At 39.8% G+C, this 24,111-nt stretch overlaps 1 protein-coding gene and 1 pseudogene across 4 annotated transcripts in view; both read right to left on the reverse strand.

The window, feature by feature from the left end:
* SCMH1 (Scm polycomb group protein homolog 1) overlaps positions 1–20,013 on the reverse strand; it is a 173,022-nt gene extending 153,009 nt beyond the window's left edge. For all 4 annotated transcript variants that reach the window (XM_090269223.1, XM_090269221.1, XM_090269218.1 and 1 more), the window contains exon 1: positions 19,836–20,013. The gene's annotated coding sequence lies outside the window, so the exon portion shown is untranslated. The remainder of the gene's footprint in view (positions 1–19,835) is intronic.
* On the reverse strand, positions 4,947–5,801 carry LOC150014705 (PIN2/TERF1-interacting telomerase inhibitor 1 pseudogene; annotated as a pseudogene).
* Positions 20,014–24,111: the final 4,098 nt, after the last annotated feature.

Raw genomic sequence — 24,111 nt, forward strand, 5'->3', positions numbered from 1 at the left:
TTTTATTATTAGTGCTGCAATGAACACAGGGGTGCATGTTCTTTTTGAATTAAGTGTTCTGAATTTCTTTGGATACATACCCAGAAGTATAATTGGTAGCTTGTATGGCAGCTCTATACTTAATTTTTAGAAGAATTTCCATACTGTTTTCCATAGGGTCCACACTAATTTACAATCCCTCCGACAGTGTAAGAGGCTTCCCTTTTCTCCACATTCTTGCCAACATTGGTTGTTTGCTGATTTATAGATAGCTATTCTGACAGGTGTGAGGTGACATATCATTGTGGTTTTAATTTGTATTTCCCTGATGACTAGCGATGCTGAGCATATTTTCAATGTCTGTTAGCCATCTGTGTGTCCCCTTTGGAGAAATATCTTTTCAGGTCCTCTGTCCATTTATTTTTTCCTTTATTAACCTTTGTCAACTTTTTAATTGGATTGTGTTTTTTGTAAGTCTCATGAGTTCCTTATATATTTTAAATATTAACCTCTTATTGGATGTATCATTTGTGAGTATCTTCTCCCATGGAGTAGGCGTCTTTTCATTTTGTTGGTTTCCTTTGCTGTGCAAAACTCTTTAGTTTGATATAGTCCCATTTGTTTATTTTTTCTTTTGTTGCCCTTGCCCAAAGAGACATGTCCAAAAGATATTTCTAAGAGCCATGTCAAAGAGTTTACTGCCTGTTTTCTTCTAGGAGTTTTACGGTTTCAGGTCTTAGAATTAAGGCTTTAATCCATTTTAAGTTTATTTTTGTATATGGTGTAAGAAAGTGGCCCAATTGCATATTTTTTTGTGTATGCATGTATCTTTCCAGTTTTCCCAACAGCACTAGTTTAAGAGAGTGTTATTGCCTCTTTTGTCATAGATTAATTGATCGTTTAAGTGAGGATTTATTTCTGGGTTCTTTGTCTTATTTTATTGATCTATATATCTGTTTTTATGCCAGTACAATACTGTTCTGATAATTGTAGCTTTATAGTATAGTTTGATATCAGAGACTGTGATACCTCCCACTTTCTCAAGATTTCTTTGGCTATTGGGTGTCTTTGTGGTTTCACATAACTTTTAGGATTAGTTGTTCTAATTCTGAAAATAATGCCATTGGTATTTTAATAGGAATTGCTTTTGTTGTTATTTCTTAATAAGTGTTCTAGATAATCAAGCAAATTGAGGAAATACTAGCACAGGCTCAAGTTTAACATTTAACAAAAGTCTGGTTGTCTCCTCCCATACTGTAAGAAATGGTAGTTGTTATTACCTAGTAACAGAGAGAAAGAGCATTATAACAGTATTTATTTAAAATATATTCTGAACCCACCACTGTAGCAGAAAACATGGCATACAGTGGGGACTAAAAAGTTTAAGACGTTGTTTTGCCTTCCAGGATTTTGTGTTCTATAACTTGTACGTAGAAAAGGCAAAACTTACAAATAGATCAGGGATTGTGGAACCTATCTGACCAATGGAATAATCTAAGGACCTTTTTGGTAGATTAGGGCTAGTAGAAATGGGACTTAACCCCCTATCCATCAGACAACAAAGGTATTTCCAAATCGTGGTCAGTGTAAAATACAGTTCCCTCTCAATATAAGGTAAAGGAACATGCACACACACAAAAATTAGGTATAACAAAAATAGTCCATTAATTCAAATTTGAATTTTACTAACAGGTATTCAGCACTTATTATGTAATTATTTACTGTATTTGGCATCTAAATGTTGATAACTAATAATCAGAAACACCAGCATGTTGACATTTCTCTTTTCACCCTAACAATTTATTTAAATATCATAAGGGGATTTAATAAATCAGAAGAAAATTGTTAGTGTTGAGAATAAAGAAGTTAATAAAAATATTATATAAGATTTCATCAAATTCAACTATCAGTTCTCAAGAAGACAACTTTGACACCTAAGTGTGAAGGTCAAGGTCGCATAAAAATAATCTATTATTAAGGGAGTTAACAGAATTTAGCCCAACCAACCAATTCTTGTTTATTAAGTAAAGTTGCATTAAGTTAGTGGTGTGATGAAAATCTGAAGTTAAGAGTTGGGGGGTTTGGAGAATAGGTTCTAGGGTAGAACAGAAGCAAGAGAATTGCAAGTTCTGCTAGTATTTGTTTAGTAATATTTTCTAAGCTTTCTGTAGGGTCATTAAGTAATTATTTACAGAATATGTCCTTGAATACATATTTCTGTGAGTGGTTATCTTTCAATGTAGGTACAACTATAACTGAAAATAAAAAGATGTACTTAGTAGAAGAACTATAAACTCTAAGATTTCTCAAAAAGGTTTTTCTTAAAACTAAATCCAAGACTTCTAAATTGATCTCATGCCAATTATACTAATCTCAAAAGCATTTGTAAAAAAAACCCAACTCACATTCATATATAGTGATAATACATAGTAGCACTTTTTAAAATTTCACAGAAATAGTTCAAATAAAATAACAGTCCTCTGTGAACTGAATTATTTTTGTTCACAAGTTAATGTGGGGACTTAGCTACAATTCTTCAGTTAATGACATTGTGTTATCCATTAACAAGCAATATTATGTGGTAAGAATTTTTACTGAGTCCTCTCTGTTGTCTAGCACTTGGCATATTTTTTGTCATCTACACATATAATATATAAGACACTGAGGTGAGAAAAGTTTACATGACATTGACCTAGCATACACTTTGGCACATGAATCTATCAACAGACAGCTTGTTGGTACTATCTTATGAGTCAACTAAATAGGGAACATTTTGTGAAGAAATGTGCTTTAATTGAATCCCAAAGAAATAGTACATAAAATTATTTTAATTTTATAACTTTTAAAAATAAGCCTGTATTTTAGAACAATTTTAGATTTACAGAAAATCTGCAAAGATAGTTCAGAGTTCCCATATACTCTGCACACAGATTCCCCTATTATTAACATCTTACATTAGTATGGTACATTTATTACAATTAATTGATATATTGTTGACTAAAGTCCACATTTTATTGAGAAGTCCTTGGTTTTTACCTAAAATCCTTTTTCTGCTCCAAGATCCTAATTAGGAAAACACATTACATTAGTTGTCATGTCTCCTTAGGTTCTTCTTGGCTGATAGTTTCTCTACTTTCCTTGTTTGATGACCTTGACAATACTGAGAAATACAGTACTTGTCAGGTATTTTGCAGAATGCCCCTCAACTGAGATCTGTCTGTTGTTCTTCTCATTAGACTAGCATTACAGGTTTAGGGTAGGTAGACCACTGAGGTAAAGTTCTAAGAATTTTTTAAAATAATTTATTTATTTGTTTGTTTGCTTATTTATTTTATTTTTAGAGAAAGGGGAAAGGAGAAAGAGGGAGAGAAACATCGTTGTGTGGTTGCCTCTCACTCGCGCCCCCAACTGGGGACCTGACGTGCAACCTAGTTATGTGCCCTGACTGGGAATCGAACCAGCGACATGTGGCTCGCAGGCCAACGCTCAATCCACCGAGCCACAGCAGCCAGGGCTTAGTTCTAAGAATTTTTGATGCAACTATTTCCTGGATCGTAAGCTTACTGAGGGAAGGAACCACATCTTATTCTCACCTTTGTATACTTAATAGATAGCTGGCGAATGTTTGTTGGTTAAGGAGGAAGTGGTTGTACACCAAAGGTTGAGGAGGTACAGAAACCTAGCAATTTATTAAAATATAAGCACGGGCTCTAACAAGGAAACTGTTCATATATTTGCTCAAATTAAAAAATAATCACGACTTGGTCCTGGCTGCTGTGGCTCAGTGGATTGAGTGTCGGCCTGTGAGCCAAGTGTTGCTGGTTCGATTCCCAGTCAGGGCACATGACTAGGTTGCACGTCAGGTTCCCAATTGGGGGTGCGAGTGAGAGGCAACCACACAGTGATGTTTCTCTCCCTGTCTTTCTCCTTTCCCGTCTCTCTCTAAAAATAAATAAACAAACAAATAAATAAATTATTTTAAAAAATCATGACTCTGTTTCAGTAGTGTTTCATTCTTCTATTCTGGGATTTTTCTAGTTTGCTTACATTTTTTGTGAGATAGGATATATTTTAAAGTCTATTCTTATTTTTTAACCCTCACTAGAGGATACGTTTATTGATTTTAGAGAGGAAGCAGGGAGAGAGGGGCAGCAGAGGCAGAGAAGGAGAGAGGGAGAGAGAGAAACATCAGTCAGTTGGTTTTCGTACATGCCCTGACTGGGGATCAAACCAGCAACCTAGGTATGTGCCCTGACTGGGAGTTGAACTCCCAACTTATTAAAATTTTTTTGAAGTGTACAGAATGATGCTCCAACCAAGGAGCCCCCTCGCCAGGGCAAGAATTCTTACAAGTAAACCTTGCCTCCTTCACTGATAAAGTCTCAGAGTTATGTAACGTGCTTGAGGGGAGTGTACACAGTGAAATGGGGAGGGCATTAAGAGTTGAAGTCAGGCTAATGAGTTTGAAACTGAGTCCTATCACTTATAAATTGTATGATTTTTGCAGATAGTTTTGAGTCCCTGTTTCTTTATGTATAAAATGGAGCTAATAACACCTATATGTGGTGGGTGAGAACGATGTATGTTTGCATGTTGCAGTGTCACTGAGATACTCAGAAAAGGTTATTTATTCTCTTTCTTAGCTATGATATGTTACACAGAGTTGGTATGCTTTAACTACATTCTGGAATAAACTAGGATATGTATAAACAGATGCTGGTTGTTACTTTTATTTTTATTTTTTCAGAGTCTACAAAAGTTTATTTGGTTAGGAGAGCCATGATTTGGAACATTAAAAAATTCTGGGAATATGATTTGGGAAAGAGGGTGAGACTTAGCAATCCACAGGGATGTTAAAAGACGTGCAAAGACTCTCAGGGGTGAACTTTCTTCTGACTTCAGGCCAAGGTGTTTGCCTGGCAGCATCCTGACATCTGAGTAGCTGGAAGGCCCTGGCTCAAGAGAATTTATTTGGAACCTTTCTTCTTTATCTTCTTATTTTTCACTGGCATTTCATCTAGTGTAGACTGGATTGCTGTCTCAACTTGCTTTTGTAGCTTTTTCCTTTCTCTATCTTTTTTTTGGGGGGGGTGGGGGGGGCTTTGGTGCTAAGTACTGGCCATCCAGTAGCTGCACACAATTCTCTCCATCCTCAGCAGAAGTGTCATAATTCTCATCCCAGTGAGGGTCTTTGAGCTGCTTTTCAACTTGGTCTCCCTTTTTCTCGGTCTTGGGTTGGGTATAATTCTCCATATTTTTATCTTTCACCTCTTTCTTCCTTTTCTTTCCCCTTTTCCTCTCCATTTGGGTCTCCGAAAAGTCAGGCCTTGCTGCCATGACCTGTAGCTTGTTCTTTAGCTCTCCTATCTGCTTGTCAAAGTTCTCCTGGATGGTGAAGACACTGGTAGTTGTAGCAGAGGTCTCACTGCCATCTGCAGTAGTGGAACTATAATCAGTCTTCTTACTCTGTCTTTTCCCAAACATGAAGTCAAGATCTGTTTTGCTCTGAGATGACAAGTCCTTCCCTTTTGTAAATTTCTTATACTGAACATGTTTTTTTGAGGTTTTAGATTTTTTTGAAGGCTGAAAGATTTCTTTTCCTTGTTGTCTGAGGAGTTTGCTGTTTCCCGTCCATGGCAAGCGTTCAGTTCAGCCAGAAGCTGGTTAAAGTCACCCTGGTGAGCAATCCAATTGTCTTCATTATTGATCATGGCTCCAAGTCCCAAGTGGTTATTTTTAACTTGAACTTTAATATGACCTGTGGCTCCTTGCTCTTAGGCCCCTAAACCCTTGTGTGGGAAGCCCTTTATCTGCCCTTCCATTCTAAATGAGAGCTTTGCTTGGTAGAGTAATCTTGGTTGTAGGTCCTTGTTTTTCACCACTTTGAATACTTCTTGCTAGCCCCTTCTTGCCTGCAAATTTCTTTTGAGAAATTAGCTGCAGTCTTATGGGAACTCCTTTGTAGGTAACTCTCTTCTTTTCTCTTGCTGCTTTTAAGATTCTCTCTTTATTTTTAACCTTTGGCATTTTAATTATGATGTGTTTGGGTGTGGTCCTCTTTGGGTCTAGCTTGTTTGGGACTCTCTGTGCTTCCTGGACTTGTATTTCTATTTGCTTTGCCAAATTAAGGAAGTTTTCCTTCATTATTTCTTCAAATAAGTTTTCAATTTCTTGCTCTTCCTCTTCTCCTTCTGCCACCCTTATGATTCAGATGTTGGCACGTTTAAAGTTGTCCCAGAGGCTCCTAAGCGTCTCCTTATTTTTTTTCAATTTTCATTTCTTTATTCTGTACTGGTTGACTGTTTATTTCTTCCTATGTTCCAAATCGTTGATGTGAACCCCAGCTTCCTTCCCTTCACCATTGGTTTCATGAGGATTTTTCTCCACTTCACTTAGTATAGCCTTCACTTCTTCCCTTATGCGTTTGCCATACTCACTCATGTCTGAGCATCGTTATTACCAGTGTTTTGAACTCTGAGTCCGTTAGGCAGGCTATCTCCTTGTTGCTTAGTTCTCCCTCTGGACCTTTGATATGCTCCCCGTTTTGGGCCATACTTCTCTGTCTCCTCAACTTGACAACCTCCTGTGCTTGCTCTGTGTCTTAGGTAGAGCCCTGGCTGTTACTTTTAGAGTGGATAAATTCTACAATTCCATGTGCCTCTTTGTTTTTTCAAGTACTTAATATGTGCCTGATATATAGCAGCCACTCAAATGTTTGATGATCCTTTTATCAGATTTCCTGATCCAAGAGTCAAATGAATCAAATTTCAGGTTTTATGACTCTGCACAAATTTTCCTTCGTTAGGCATCAGTTTCTTTACTGAATAAATGACCTAACAGTCATAGAACCTGAGAGTTGTAAATCTTAGTGATCACTGCCTGCAACTGCCTCTTGCCTAAATCAGAGCCAGTCAGTGGCAGACAGAGACCTGAACTGGGACTCAACCACTAAACCAAAATTCTTTCCACATATGCTGCTTACAAGGACTCTTTCACCTTCTTACCTATGAAATATTGGACATTGAACCACTGATCTTTAGAATATCATCCAATTCTGCATATATTCTAACAACAACCTAAGTTCTAATTTTATTAAAACCAGAAGATACAGAATAAGCAAAACTGTCAATATTAATCCTAACTACATTTTAGACATGATAATACAGACAGCAAAGGGTTAAAGTTCTTTCAATGTGTTGACATATCAAATGCTTAAAAATAGAGAGGCTCTATTTTGAAGTTTCCCTGACTCCATCTTCTCCATAATTAAATGGAATTATAATCATTGGCCCACAGAACTGGTAGATTGAATTACTACTACTCTGAGATATCCACTTATCTATTATCTTGGTATCCCTTACTGTACCTCAGAGCACAATGATTTGTTGTTGTTACCCAATGGTCTCTTTGTAGTATTCTTACTTTATCTGCCTAGGAACTTCCACACTGCTGATTGTTTCTTTCTTTCACTTAACTGTTGTTCCTTTGACATTCAAAACACCACTTTCTCCTTTTGCTTATAATGTTGTAATTCAGAGTACAGCTTATTGGCCAAGAGCATAGACTTTGGCTCTGGAATGCCAGAGTTCAAATCCTAGTTCTACCACTTACTTCCCCTGTCACCTTGGATAGGTTACTTAACTATGGGAGGATTATATAAATTTTTTCTTTTTTAAAAAATATGCTTTAATATCTGAGAGAAAGGGATAGTTATTTTTTACAAACGAGGGGGTATGGACTTGGGGGGGGATTGCTGGGGGAGGGAGATGCTGGGTGGAGGGGAGTAAAGGGGAGAAAATTGGAACTATTGTAACAATATAATCAATAAAATACATTTAAAAATATATGCTTTATTGATTATGCTGTTATAGTTGTCCCAATTTCTTTTCCCTTTGTTCCCCTCCACCCAGTGACCTCCCTGCCTCCAGTTGTCCCCCCTCTTTGTCCATGCCCATTGGTTGTGCATATAGTTCTTCTCAACATCTTCCTATCTACTCCACTCCCTCCTACTATGCTTCTTAATTCCTGTACCATCTCCCTCCCTTTCCTTCCTTCCCCCTCCCTACTGACCTCCCCCCAATATGTTCCCCATACCTATGATTCTTTTCCCACTCTTGTTACCTACTTGGTTTGCCTTTGTTTCGATTCCCTAGCTTCTGTTGTTGGTTGTTGTGATACAGTTTTCATTTTAATATTCATAGTTTTGATCTTCTTTCTCCTACACAAGTCTCTTTAACATTTCCTATAACAGTGGTTTGGGTCTGATGAACTCCTTCAGTTTTACTTTGTCCTGGAAGCACTTTCTCTGCCCTCCTATTCTGAATGACAGCTTCGCTGAATAGAGTAATCGTGATTGTAGGTTTTTGCTTTTTATTACTTTGAATATTTCTTACCAGTCCCTTCCTGCCTACAGAGTTTCTCTTGAGAAATCAGCTGAGAGTCTTATTGGGGCCCCTTTGTATGTAATTCTCTTCTTCTCTCTTGCTGCTTTTAAGATTCTCTCTTTATCCTTAATTTCTGACATTTTGATTATAATGTGACTTGGTGTGATTCTACCTGGGTCCAGTATTTTTGGAACTCTCTGTGCTTTCTGAACCTGTAAGTCTATTTCCTTCCCCAAGTTAGGGAAGTTCTGCTTCATTATTTTGTCACATAATTTTTCAATTTCTAGTTCTTCTTCTTCATCTTCTGGCAACACTATGATTCGGATGTTGGCCTGCTTATAGCTAGCTGTCCAATAGGTTTCTGAGCCTTTTCTCATTTTCCTCACTTTTTGTTTCCTCTTTCTGCACTGGTTGACTGTTTGTACCTTCCCTATGTTCCAATTTGTTGATTTGATCCCTGGTTTTCTTTCCCTCACCATTAGTTTCATATGTGTTTTTGTTCATTTCAGCAGGACTAGCCTTCATTCCTTCCCCGTCTTGTTTAAGATCTGCTGTCATGTCTGTAAGCATTCTTATAACCAAAGCTCTGAACTGTGCCTCAGAAAGATTTCCTATCTGCTGCTTCATTAGATTAGATATTTGCTGTCTAGTCAGCTGTGTCACCGGGATCTCAATCATGATCTGTGCCATCCTGACAGTTTTGTGTTTACCTTTGCTTCCTGGACGGGGCTGTCACACCTCTACGCTATAGGGGGTGGAGCCCTGTGCACTCATCACAACCAGGCGACCCTTCTCACCACACTGTGGCATTTTCTGTGGGGGTGGGGATCCAAGATGGATTCCTGCTGTTCACTCTCCGCTGAGAGACCAGGAGCCTCCTCCTCCATCCCTACCCCCTCTGGGCCTCACAGTCCAAGGCAATGAAGGTCTGCCTTTCCAGGCGTTGGAATCGCAAGCTGACAGGTCTGGTCTGCAGACGAAGGTGATCCCCAGGCACTTCTTGCCTCCCCTTAAATACGGGTATATGTGCTTACCGCTGTCCTGCTGCAGTCGCCACTGCTGCCGTTGCCAGAACAGCTTGACCTCTCCGCCCCAGCTTCACCACTCCTACCTGTCCGGACAAGCACCACTTCTTTTTAACTTCATACGTTGGACTTCCATTTATTTTCTGGAACTTCTGATTATTTCCGGTTTTGCAGTAGTTATATTCCTTCTTAGTTGTGGAGGGAGATGCAGCATGTCTGCCTACACCTCCATCTTGGCCTGAAGTCCTATATGAGTTTTTATGTATATAAAACTGCATACTAAATGCTTTACTGATATTTGCTGTTATTTTTGTCCTTTCTTAGTCTCTTCCTCAACTGTATTTCTTTGACCTCCACCTATTCTACCAGGAGATTCCATCTATTCAAAGGGGTATTCTATCTGGAAAGCCTTCTTTCATCTAGTGAATTCATTCTCAACTTTTAAGATCCAATTAAATGTCATTCTCTCTCTCTTCTGGAGTCCTTCCAAAGATGATCTTCCTCTTTCTACCGTGGCAGTCAGTTGTTCCTGCCCTTGTATTCCCCACAGTACTTTGAATATATTTCAAGAGACCACTTGTTACATTAGATTGAATGAGCTCAAGTCACTTGAAATTGCCTATATTAGACCATTTTAGACCCACGAAAAACTATTTTACATGATTCATTCTAATAACTTCTCTTTATATTTCTGCTATCCACTCCCTCCTAGCATTATACTCACAAGGACTATGTCAATATTCTTTAAAAATATATAGTACAACATTTTAGATATATAAAAAGGTATAAAGAACGGACAACCTTTTATCTACAAATTAGCTGAAAAATATTTATCCATACAATTTAAGCCTCCTGTGTGCTCTTTCTAGCATTATTACCAGTCTTTTCTCCCCATCCTACCCTTCAGAGAGACCCACTATCCTTAATTAGATATTTATTGGGTTGGCCAAAACATCCACACAGTTTTTCTATAAAATAAAAGACGCATTTTTCATTTTCATCAACAATTTTATTGATTTGGATATTCTGAGTATGTTGGCTATCTCCCACATGATATAATGCTGATTGTTCTCAATTAATGTCAATTGGATTGCTATCAACTTCAACTGGTCTACCTGACCGTGGAGCATCATCCAGCAAGAAAACTCCAGCATGACACCTCGTAAACAGCTTTTGAAATGTTCAATCCATCACAGCACCTTCTCTATACACTGCACAAATCTTTTTTTGCATTTCAGTTGCATTTTTACCTTTCTTGAAACATGCTGAAAATGTTGCATATTATCTTCCACTTTCAATATTAAAATGGATACATAAAAATTCACCAATTTTGATTGTTTTTTAATGCACAATGACATGACAGCTGTCACAATACAACTGAATGAAATTGTTGCAAATGAAGTTAAAGACAACTAAGAGCTGGTAGAGTCATGTCACAGAAAAAAAAACAAACTTTTTGACCAACACAATGTTTCTTTGAACATTTATTATGTAAGTATGCTTCCCTAAATAATAATGAATGTTAAGCTTTATATAAATGTGTTCTCCCAGTTGCTTTATTCACTCAACCTTTTATTTCTAAGACTCACCCAAGTTACTATATAGATCTAGTTCATTTATTTTCATTATTGCATGCAGTTCCACTAGACAAATATACCATAATATCATTATTTTATTGACTGACATTTGGACTAGTTTGAATTCCTGCTATAATAATGTTGTATGAATATTTTTGAATGTCTCTTTAAACATATATTGGAGACTTTCTAAAGGGTATTTATCTAGGAGTAAAATTACTGAATTATAGATTACATGCATTTTAGTTTTAACAGATATTGCCAAATCATTCTTTACTATGGTTTTGCAACTTCTATTCCATCAATAGCATCCAAGAGTTTCCTTAACTTCACATTCCCACCAATATTTGGTATTATCAGACTTAATTTTTTCCAATTTAATAGGTGTGAAATGATACCTCATTAGAGCTTTAATTTGCCTCTAACTAATTACCAGTAAATAAACATTTAAGTTGTCTATTTTATGCGTTGTCATTGTTCTATTTATTTGTCTTTTTCTACTCTGTAGAAATCCTTTGTTATTATAGATAGTAATATTTGGCTGTTATATTTATCACTAATATATTCTTTAACTCTGTGGTTTGTCTGAATTTAAGTTTTATGGCATTCATCTTTGCCACTGTACACAGCACAGTGTCTGGCAGTTAGCTGACATTAACAAATATTTGTTGAACAAATTAAAAACTGAAGACATGTAAATTAGATGTTTTTAAGTTCCTATATTTCCTTTTTTTGGAATTATGACCTTCTATGTCCATTAGACTTTACAAACTTTTATACTCCCAAATTCATTTAAAAATTCATTTATTTTTAAAGAAATAAATTTAATCTAGTTTGGAGACTTTCCAGCAGTTCCTTGAGGTAACTAGAGATAAGACAGAACCCTGACCAGAGTGCTTGAATGAGCATTGTCCCGCTAAGCAAAAGTCACCAGTGCAATTCCCCATTAGGGCCCATGCCTGGGTTGTGGGTTTCATCCCCAGATGAACGGGGCACATATGCAAGGCAACTGATCAATGTGTCTCTCTCACATTGATGTTTCTCTTCCTCTTTCTCCCTCCCTCCCCATCTCTAAAAATATCATAAATAAATGAAATCTATAAAAAAAAAACACACCAAAAAGTCAGGGTTGGAAATCTAACATTCTAAATCCTCTAAGACAAATGACTGCCTGCTGTTTACTCAAATATCTCCAAGAACAAGTATGCTGGCTCTCATGTTTTCTATTATATTTTATAAGACATAATGACTAAAATAGCCTTTATTCATGTTTGAATGCCCCAGAGAAAATTATACATATGAGAACAAAACAATCATAATAAACACTTAAGAGATGTGCCTATAATATACCAATGAGCAATAGACATAGTGATTAAAACGAATATATAATATTTACTTACTTTAATTTTAAAAGCTAACATTTGTAACATTTATAAATAAATATGGAAAAGAAAAAAGAATGCAGCAGCCTTTATATGCTTCAAACTTTAAGGAAACACCTGACAATTTGCAGCAGAACCAGCAGGAGGTTCAGACAGCTCAGAGCCTTAAAAGGCAGGTCATGGGAGGCAATGGATCATTCTGGACAAAGCACAAAATCTGTAATAAGAAGACGTGGTTTTGAGTTGTTCTAACATTTGCTAGCTGCTTGACATTGGGCACATCATTTAATTCATATACAACTCATCTGTTATCAGTAAGTAGTGTTTATTATGATCTGGCATCCTACCTAAGAGGGTTATTACATGTTTCAAATTAAATAGGAGAATGTGTGTAATTCCTTAAATGATATGCAACTGTATTTTTTCACACTATAAGATGCACTTGACCATAAGACACACCTTGGTTTAGAAGAGGAAAACAAAAAATATATATATTCTGAACCAGATGGTGTACTAAAATATTTAATAAAATATAACAGAATAATATTTCAACCATGTAAAGTGAACAGCAGTCAACAGCAGTATTAAGAACCATCATCAAGTGAAGGGGGATACTGGGCAGAGGGGAGCAAAGGGGGAAAAAAATTGTAACTACTGTAACAACATAATCAACAAAATATACTTAAAAAAAAAAGAATCATCATCACTGTCATTAACAAATGAGGAGAGACTTTAAGGTTCAAGTACTCTTCTAGTTTTCTGGGAACCGCAAGAACTCATCACCACTAGTGTCAGAATTTATGAAGCTCAGTTGCTCACAATCACTGATATCACTTTCTTCGCTACCTTCATACTGACCAGACACCCTGAGATTCAGCAGTAAAGTGGGACATTTAAGCGTCCCTAGGGGTTTTGCGTGGGCCCATTGCTTCCTCTTCTAACAGCTGTCACCACCGCTGACAGGTCAGGTAATACACATCACAGTCTGTGACAGTATTTGCTCCATAAGACGCACAGATGTCCCCCACCCCCCGCTTTTGGGGGGTAAAAAGTGCGTCTTATGGAGCAAAAAAATATGGTATCTACACTCATGAGTGTTTTACAAATTAAATGCATAGCAATAATAATAAAAGTAAAATAAACATGTAACATACATAGCATTCCTACAATGTGCTGGACATTGTGCAGATTAACTTGCTTAAAAAAGAAATCACTAAAATCTTAAGGTACTATAGTACCTAACAGGTACTAACAGGTGCTATTATCATCTCTATCTTCAGATGAGGAAACTGAAGTTTAGCATTAAGTGATGAAGATTAAAACCAGAATGCAATGAAGAAGTGAGAATGAGAAAGTTTATATATCAAATGTATATAACTCAAGAAGTTTAGGTAAAGGGTAGGCAGGGGACTAGGTGGTACCTGGAGGGAAACAGGGGCTTCAGATTTTATTTGTAAGATTTATTTCAAGATGAGAGACCTCTAAGCAGATTTACATTTAAAAAAGAAAGAGAGACAGCCAGAAGAAAGAGGTTGACAGCAATGAAAAGATGGGGGTCAGAGATTTAGCCTTGGGTAAGAGGAAGAAGCCAGAAAACACAGGCATAGTTTAAGGAAAAGGTTTGACATAAGGCCTCACAGAGAAGAGGGCAAAGAAGTGATTATGTTTTGAAGGCCCAGTGGCAGCAATCTATACAACTTTGTGATTTTTTTTTTTTCCCAGCAGGCACCATAGAGCTAGTATAGGCAAGAAGAGAGAGGTTATTTGGGATTTTACCCAGACAGGGACAGAAGGACAATGGAGCAAGTGAATGGAGGATAATGACAAAAGAGTGAATGAAATAAGTGGCAGACTAAGAAAATTAAGCTGGATAGGGAAGGAAGTAAAGATAGGCCTCAATGTGGTCAAAGAACAGATCTAGTGCGGACAAAGGCCAGGTAGAAGGAGAAATTTTGAACAAAGCTACAAGTCTTTATTTAAAATTTCAGAGGTTGGTCATTTCTGGGTGATAACAAATTATCTGATTAGCTTTAAAAAAATCAGTTGAATTGAGGAGGCCAATCTGTTGGAGAAACAACCATCCATATGAATATTGAAGTTACTTAGGATGAGGACAGAAATTGAGTTGAAAAGGAAGAATGTGTGTGCTAGTCCTAAATGAGAGAAGATCTATATATAAAAAGACAAAGTAATATAGCCCTCATGCCAGAGAGCGCAGGGATTTTAAAAAGATGGAGAAATAATAATCTAGAAATAGTGGTCCATGAAAAACTACAGTCAACCTTCTCTCTCTCCTTCTGCATATCAGTGTATGGAGAATGAGCTGCACCTAAGTGATACTGCTCTCCATCACTCAGCAGAGAGCCTGGCTTCCATTCAAGGCCAGAACACACACACACACACACACACACACACACACACACACACACACACATCCAGCAAGATGGTTAAAAATGTAGAAAATTGGAGTTTCAATGAACAACTGGAAAGGTCTGAGAGGGAGCAAACAAGCAGGGTTGGGAGAGACGGAGAGGAAAGGAAGCCAAGTCAGCACAGCAACAATAGTACAGAAGAGAGATGACGGGGGAGTGGGACAAAGATAACAGATGATAAGATTTACTGGGTTTATATGGCCATAAGGTTATCAAAATAATTAGTTCTAGCAATTTCGTGGTGGCCGGGGAGTTAGCACTAAAGCCTTGGCAACAGTCTGTAAATTTTCTCATCTACAGATCTGGGGGTTGGGGGCCAACATTTGTGCACCTAGCATGTAACCAACCTTATATAAAGTGCTTTACACATACTATCTTAGTTAAACCTTGCACCTATACCTTCCCTTGTTCTATATATGAGGAAACTAAGGATCCGAGAGGCAAAGTGACCAACCCTGGGTTCTTTAATTAATATTTAGTGACATTGAGGAATCCAGGCTTCTTTTCAAATCTAAATCAGTTTGGTAGTATAAGAAAGGAAGTGAAATCAATGAATCTTTAGTCACTTTTTACCAGTGAGATCTTGTATGTTTCTTTAAAAAAAAAAAAAAAAAAAAAAACCTCACCAGAGGACAATTTTTTTATTGCTTTTAGAGAGAGAAGAGGTGTGTGGGGGGAGGCAGAAAGGGGGAAACTGAGGGGAGGAGAGGGAGGGAGAGGAAGGGAGAGAGAGAGAGAAACATCATTCAGTTGCCTCTCGTAGGCTTTCCGATTGGGAATTGAACCCTCAACCTTTTGGTGCATGGGATGGGACAACACTCCAACCAACTGAACCATACTGGCCAGGGCATCTTATATGTTTCTTAACTCCACTAAGCCTATCTACAACTACAAAAGAAATCTTAGCACTTATTTTTTTTTAACTTAAAATTTGCCTACATTGGAACTTATTTCCAAATGTGAAATTTCTTACTTGGTTTGCTTCAAACACAAATCCAAAGTTTCTGAATTAATGCTTATTAATTTCACAGATAAGAAACTGAGGTAGTGAGAGAGGATATATAATTTATACCTCCCTAGTATATCTAGAATCAAGTCCAAACTCCATAGTTTCAGGTATTTCTCACTACTGACTTACACAAATATAATACTCAAACCTGTGGCAACTACCATTTTTTAACAAATGCATCTTATACTTTCCCTACTTTGTATCTTCACCTAAATTATTTAATCTATTGAAATTTGTTCTCCAAGGCCCAAGTGAAATTCATCTTGAGTGTGATGTCTAATCTTGTTTCCAAATTATGAGAATCATGGCTCCCTCCTCTGAATTCCTATATCTCTTTGCTTTTACCTCCTGTAGAGTACTTATAATTTAGTTTAAACATGAAAAACTTCATTTCTGCCTGCAGAGGTGAAGTTCCTTAAAGGTACTTAGGAGAGAACTAATATTTACTTTGCACCTCTGAAGCACCAATTGTTCTTCTGTTTTTTATATACATACACACGCACACACATATACATAGACACACACACATTATTTCATATAATCTTTGTGATACCCTATTAAGTAGAAATTTATTTTTTACAGATAAGGATGCTGAAAGTCACAGAGGTTGGACAATGTACTTACCGTCCTACGGCCTGTAAGTGACACAGCCTAGGTACATCTGATTGTTTCCTACCCACCTACTCACTATAATCATCAGGAGAAAACCTCCAATGCCTTTGTCACTAGGTATTAGCAGGAAAGATCGGACATAGGATATTTGCCTTTCTACTTTCCAAGACTAAGAACAGACTCTTCAGAACAAACAGAATGATTAATATGAGTCCTGAATAAAGATGAAGAGATCAGAAGGCTGCTTCCAGGAAAGAAAAGTCAAAAACCATTACTTTTTCACTCTCTTGTTTAAAAACCTCCTCCTCCTCCTTTGAGGTTTATGCCATCTGGCTATATCACTCTCAACCCTTCTCCTCATCTGTTATCTGCCACCCTCCCGATTAATTCCCTATATTCACTGCACCTGGGTCACAACAGTCTCTCTTCCCCACATTCTAGCATCCTAAATCACTTTGCTATCCACACAGAAGACTCATTCAATAAAAGACTCACAGTTCCTTGTCATACTCAGCTTCATTAACCTTTACCTCTGCTATACTTCAGCTACAGAGACCTACAGACAGCTCCACATCAGAGAATTTAACTCCAATATTCCACTTTCTGACCACAACCTCCTTTTTTCTAACTTACTTCTACTACATTTGCTCATTGACCTAACTCAAAAAAATCACAAAATCTTCAAGCCTAAAACTGAACTCATTATCCAGTTTCCTGTCTCAGTTGTGACCACTATCCCCTTAGTCACCCAAACCAAAAACCTGAGCATTGAGCTGGACTCTTCACCCTCTCATTGGCATACCCAGTCAATCATAAAGCCTTCATTCCTTTCTCCTCATCCCTGTGACCACAATTAAAAATATTATTCAACCACATTTGATAAAAACCTTGCAGCGATTTGAAAGAGTCTGCAAAGGGAAGCTAATTTCAGGCAGTCCCAAACTGCTTGTGATTCTCCATGTAAGCTATGCTTTTTCTTGCATTGATGACTTTCCTCAAGCTGTTTTCTGTGTTTGAAGCACACTTTTTATTCTTTTTTGCATGACTTACCATTTAAGCTTTGGGTAGGGTATCATCTCTCCCCAAAGCTTTCCCTAAAGTCATAGGCTAGTCTAAGTGCCCTAACCTTGGAGCACTGTATGCATAGATCTTATCTCTTATTCTGAGATGTCCTATTTTAGCATTTAGTTTACATGGCTGCACAAAGACTGAAAATGTATCTTATTCATCTTTGTATACCCAGCTAAACGCAGTACATGGCATAGTGCCTGACACACAGTAGATGCATAAATGTAAAGTCAAGGTTAGAACATGTTGAACTTAAATTTTCAGTGGAATATTCACACCAGTTCTCAATTTTTAGGATTTCCTATTACTAACTCCAAGTCTTTTGAAGGGAAGGAACCAAAGCCTTTACATACCAGAAATCAAAACTTGATATGTATGCTACAAACTTTAAAACCACTAAACAACTTAAAAAAATGAAGACATAAGTACAAGGGTAATAAACCAATTCTGACTGCTGGTATATGCTTGTCTATGTTATAAAAACAGTGAAACTTTGCTTAGCATCAGAACAGGGGCCCAGATATAAGAGCTTGGCATTTAATCTACAAGGCCATCACAGCTCTTCTGGACTCAAAAAATTACTAAACAACAGGGTTGTTTGGGCAGGGGTTTAGGGCCTTGGTACAAAAGACCCGTTTAAAAAATTTAACCCCACATACCAAGGCTAAGTGATGAAAAAGCAAATAAAAATAATGCTGGTAAGTGACTAACAAAAAATATTCTTTTTAATGGTAATTTTGGGCCTTCTGATGGCAGTTAGAAATAGAGCATAGAGTTCAATATAATAAAGCATTTCCCTTCCCAACTAAATATTAAATTGCAGTTTGGCACCAATCTGGATCTCAATCCTTTTTCAGAGTAAAAATAATAAACTCTTCTCTTTGCATGCTGCATTGCAACACCATGATATACATTAGCTCATTTGATACAGTGCTTATAGACATTTATAAAATGAGGGAAAACCCAAAAATTTCCACAAAATAGGATCACTTTTCATTTATTTGAACAAACAGTATTAGACTTTTTTTTTTTTTTTTAAGATGAAAACAGCATAGAAATGAGGAAGGGACTAGAGTACTTTTTATTTAAGCTGATTAACTCCTGGGGCCAAGGAGCTTCTTAGAGAAGCTTAATAGTTTCTGACATCAAGAAGCCCTCCTTTAAAGGGGATATTGGCAAACTAGAGCTCATTCAAAGGAGGGATCAGAGAAGAACTGAAATTAGTAAAAAGAAGACAGGACTCCAAAAATATTATTATTATCTTCAGGTATTTTTAAAGTGTCCACAAAGAAAAAGAACTAGGCAGAATGGGAAGCAGCTCTTTCTTTCAACAACAACAACAAAAAGTATATATATTTCTAAAAACCAAAGGTGTCCAGGAACAGAACGGGTTTCCTGGGGAAAAGGCTAGTTTCCCATCACTGGAGGAGGTGTTCAAACAGGTTGGTCAAATTACTAGGGTAGAATTTGGGATTTTCAGAGCTGCTTTGTCATGGGATAGAAGAAACGGACCCTAGATGACTTTTAAATTCCCTTCCAGTCTGGAGATATTCTGGGATTAAGCCATCTCCTGGAAACCCTTTCTCATTCCTCTCGAGCTGGCCTCTAGCTCTGCCCACGTGTCCAGCCCTTCCGGCAGCTCGTTCACCTGGGTGCCCAGAGCCCTCACCCCACGGTCTGAGCTATGAAACCGACACCCCCCGCCCGCTCCCAGCGGCACACGTGAGTTGTCCCGCTGCAGCCCTCGCCGCTGGGAGTCAGTCCGGACCACCGCTGCTGGCAGCTCCGGGCCCCTCGCACCGTAGACCCTCGGTGGGGCCCTGCCGCCCGCCGACTTCGGTCCTCTGCCCCGAACCGGGACCGGGACCCACAGGCATGTCTCAGCTCTTGCATCCGCGCAGGCCAACAGACCCGCGCTCACACTGACAACCCCTCTGGCTCTCCGCCCTGGGCTCAAAGCCAAAGCCTCCCCGACCCCAGCCCCGCCGGCCTGGACACAGCGGCTCCCGCACCCACCGCCCCGCGATGCCGAACCTCCAAAGGTCCCCCAGTCCTGGGCTTCCCCGGGTGCCCCTCCCGTGTCAGGCCGCTGGACGGACACTGGGCCCCGCCGGCCGGGCCGCGGATGCAGAACCGGCCGCCGGGGCTCCGGGCCGAGCTGACAAGGTGGGGAAGGGCCGCGACAGCGCTTGTACCACAGACAGGCCGACTAGCCCCGACAGACCCAGACAGCCGGGTCCGGAGGGGCGGGAGCACTGGGCTGGCAGGTCCCGCCGCTGCCTCCTCGCCCGAGGCGGGCCCTGGTCACCTAGGCCCCTCAGGGACAGGACTGTCCAGGCTGGTGGAGACGGCCGCCGAGGCGCTTACCTGCGGGCGCGGGGCAGCGCGGGGCGGCTCACTCCCTCCCCGCCGCCATGTTTCCCCTGCGTAGGGAGCGAGAGAGGACGCCAGAAGGGGGCGGGTGGGGACGGCTCCCGAGGGCAGAGGGCGGGCGAGCGGCAGGGGGCTAGATCCAGGCTGCTGCGTCCGGGTCTGAGGCGAGGGACGGGCGAGAGGGGGCAGACTCTGGGGGGCGGACCGGCAGTTCCCCGGCCCCGCCCCTGCCCCTAACGCCACGAGGTGGCGTGCGCCTCAACCGTTAGTCCCGCGCGCGGGGGCGGCGGGGGATGGGGGCGGGGCGGTGTGGGGAGGGTGCCGCCGAGCGGCTGAGCCCGGCTAGCCCCGGCAGCCTCCTGCCTTGCGCCCAGGGGGCCCGGTTCCGCCCCCTGACCCGCTCTCCGCACCGAGTCTCAGGGATGGGTAAACCCAACCCTGAAAAGAACTCAGGGACTCCGGTTCGAATCCCGCCGCCGCGGGTCACTGCGCCCCCCCCCCCCCCGGGCCAAGGCCACGCGTGGACCTGTCAGAGAGATGGCGAACCCAAGGGCTGTCAGGTCTCGGCCCCGCAGGCCGGCTGACGTGGGGCTCCGCCTTGGGCAAAGAACGGGCTCTCTCCTCCTTGCTCATGATCTGCTGTGTGATGGATAATCTTGGGTGTGAAACCTAGGACCTCTAACCCTAGGGCCCTCGTCTTTAACGTGATAGCACTTAATTCAGAGGGATGGTGTGAGGAAGAAATAAATTAATGTTTGTGAAGCCCACGGAACAGTGCGGGGATCTAGTAAGTAAATACCCAGTAAGTATAAGCTCTCACCGTCCATCAGTTCACCCGTTCAGCAAGTGCACAGGGTCATTCTTTTGGTGCCCATTCGCATTCTTTGCTACACTCCTCTTATTACTGCCACCTCCACCCCGGATTAGACTTATTTTACCGGAAACTGAAGCTGAGGAAGGCGAAGCTACTTGTCCAAAGTCACGGAGCCAGTAAATGACTGAGTGGAAGTTCATCTCCAGCATCACTGACTTCATGCCTGTTCTCTTCCCGCAGGGAGTGGTCACCTCTGGTAGAGTAGGTCAAAGGCGGCAATCCAGTGTCGAACACATTCAGCTCAGCTCTTGAAGGAGTCTGCAGGTGTAAGGGGGAGGGGTTTGAGCTGCACATGTGATTGGAGACTTTGCCTCCTTGCTAAACATGACTGGAAGAGGAACACTGGCCCTCATTGGTTGGAAGGCTAGACACTCCTACTGGCTTTTGACGGGCATGGGATACTGGGAGGGGACTTTTGAAAGGAGTGCGGGAAAGCAAAAAGGCAGTTGGTTCTTTTCCCTCCCCCTGGCAGGGACATGTCAACCGTTGCCAACAGGCCTAACAAGGGTGACCAGCGCAGGCCTGGGAGCACAGACTCTGAAAGATACCTGAAGCTGGACAGTGACTGGGGACCAGCTAAGGCACCTACATTTATGATACTTGTGCGTGGGAGAAGAGGTTCCTGGCACAACCTTAAACTGAGCTGGCAGAGGGTGACAGGGTGATTTTTCTTTGGGTGTCTTAGAAGGAACAGGCTTTGAGGCAGAAACTTGCCGTTATTTCCAAAGACCTTGGTGATAATAGCACTGTGAACAGATTGTTGTCCTTGTGTTATTTTCAGTTCTTGAACCTATATGATATTTATGAAACTATTTTTGATGTTGTAATCTTTTTCTTTCTCCTTACTTTTGTTACCCAGATATTTTAGGCAGAAACTTGCCATTAAATAAAAGATTCCTTTCTTTTCCACCAAACTCCAACTTTGGAGATTTGCCTGGTAGGCGACAAGTGGTAGGACCCCGACCTCCATCCCCACCAATCGCCACTGGTTGGATTCGGTAACACAAGGGGAAGCTAATTTCAGGCAGAAAAAGGGGTGTATGCAAAGGCATGAACACATGATACCATATAAGGTTGGTTGGCTGGTGTGACTGGTGTGTCGGGAGTATAGGAGATGTGTAGATATGGTGATGATACTGCTGAAGTTAGGGAGAAGGAAGCCAGGACATGGAGGTCCTTGTATGTCTAGCTTAGAATTTATTTTGTAGGCAATAATTTTCATAGTGTGCTTCTGGGACCCTGGGTGTCCCTGAATTCCTTTCAGGAGTCAGTGAGCTCAAAATTATTTTTATAACAATGTTAAGCATGTGCTTTATTCACTCTCATTCTCTCACGAGTTTAAGTGAGGTTTTCCACAGAATATAGGACATAAGATATTGCAGCAAGTTAAATGCAGAAACAGGTTGCAGGATACAGCTGTCTTTTTTAAAGTCAGGCTCTAAAGGGATTTACACAAATGTAAGATACCACTCTTCTCATTAATAGTTTTTTTTTTAATAAAACAGATATTTCATTAAAGTGCATTTACATTAACATATAATTGTTTTCTCAATGTATGTTTTAAATTAAGTTTTAGAAATTTCTTAATTTTAATTTTTAATATGATCAATATTGATAGAACCAAGTACACATGAAAAAGCTCTTTGGGGTTCTAAATAACTTTTAAGAATGGAAAGTGGTCGTGAGACCAAAACGTTTCTGAATGCCTGCTATGGCAATGAGAAGCTATTGAAGTTTGAAGTAGGGGAGTAAATTAATCAAATTTACATTTCAAAAAGAACTTTCAAGGTCCATGTCAGGACTTGAAGGATGAATCCAGAGGGCACAGGAACTCCAGGCAGACAGAAAGAAACAGGAAAGTGCAAGGATGATAAACAGCAGGCTAACACCCATATGACTCCGTCTGCTTTCTTTCTTTCTTTCTTTCTTTCTTTCTTTCTTTCTTTCTTTCTTTCTTTCTTTCTTTCTTTCTTTCTTTCTTTTTTTTAAATCCCTAATTAGGTTATCACCTTACTGCCTGACAAGTAAGCACTAAGGTGTGTTTTTTATTCCTTTATTTCCACTCTGTCCTTTGTAGTGAGGATTTTGCTCATGTTTGCTGTGGAAGCTGCCACTCTTTCTGACCTCAGCACACTGTTACCTCTTCTAATTGCCCATTTTCTGAGAACCATTTAAGTCAGGGAGGCAAATGGGAGGAAAGGAAGAGGTTGCCAATAATAGTCTGTGAGTACGGGAATCTTGGGAGAGGCCCTCAAAGGCTACCCAGCCCAGGGTGTCCTTCATACACTTCTAGGGCTCTTCAGGCATTGAGAAGGAAAACAATTATATTAACACCTCTGCTCTCTGAAAACCTGCCTTTGAAGAGGAGTTCCCCTAAAATGCTGAGTATCTGTTCCTTTCACATTATCAAAAAAGTATTCATAGCAGATGAGGATAGCTTTATATTAGTCTTGGAAACAACACGAGATTAAATGAAACACGAGAAAATGATGCAATCAAGAGATGGGGTAAACATGAAATGTATGAGACTGTCTCTAGTGTCACACGGTGTATTGTTTTATAGCAAACATTTTTTATAAGGAGCAAGAGTACACTCTAAAATAACAATAAAAAGTATACTATAGTAAATACATAAACCAATAACATAGTCATTTATTATTATTATCAAGTATGTACTGTACATGCTTGTATGTGCTATGCTTTTATATGACTTGCAGCCTGGTAGGTTTGTTTGCACCAGCATCACCACAAACATGAGAGTAATGAATGCATTGTACTACAACGTTTCGACAGCTACAAAATCACTAGGTGATAGGAATTTTTTAGCTTCATCATCATCTTATGGGACCACTGTTATATATTTGGTCCCTTGTTGGTCAGAATGTCACTATGTGGCACATAACTATAACGGTTTATTGGAATCCCGTCAGGCTTTCTATGGCTGTTTTTTGTGCTACAATGGGCCTTATGATCTGCAAAGCCTATAATATTTTTCCTCTGGCCATTCAAAACAAAGTTTGCTAACCCCCGATCTGGAGCTACATACAATAACATGAAAATATCTTAGAAACACATTGAACAAAAAAGATAAGTAGTATGATGTCACATACAACATTTTAAAATAAACAAAACAATACCAATTTTGTTTAGGGACACATGTACACATGTAGTAAGTGTATAAAGACATGCATGGAAACGTGGCTCCTTCCATTTCACCAAGAGAGAACCTTTCTCACATCAAATTCCACTCACCTTTTGAATCTCTCAAATAACCATTTTCAACCAGAAAAAAACTCTCAGCGTTTAAAACACTTACAAGTAGGTCAATCCAGATAAACTCCATACTTAAGGGCAATTGCGCCATATAATATAAACTAATCATAGGAGTAAAATTCA

The sequence above is a fragment of the Furipterus horrens genome, unplaced genomic scaffold, assembly GCF_987537825.1.
Source record: "Furipterus horrens unplaced genomic scaffold, mFurHor1.1.pri manual_scaffold_3, whole genome shotgun sequence".
NCBI lineage: Eukaryota > Metazoa > Chordata > Mammalia > Chiroptera > Furipteridae > Furipterus > Furipterus horrens.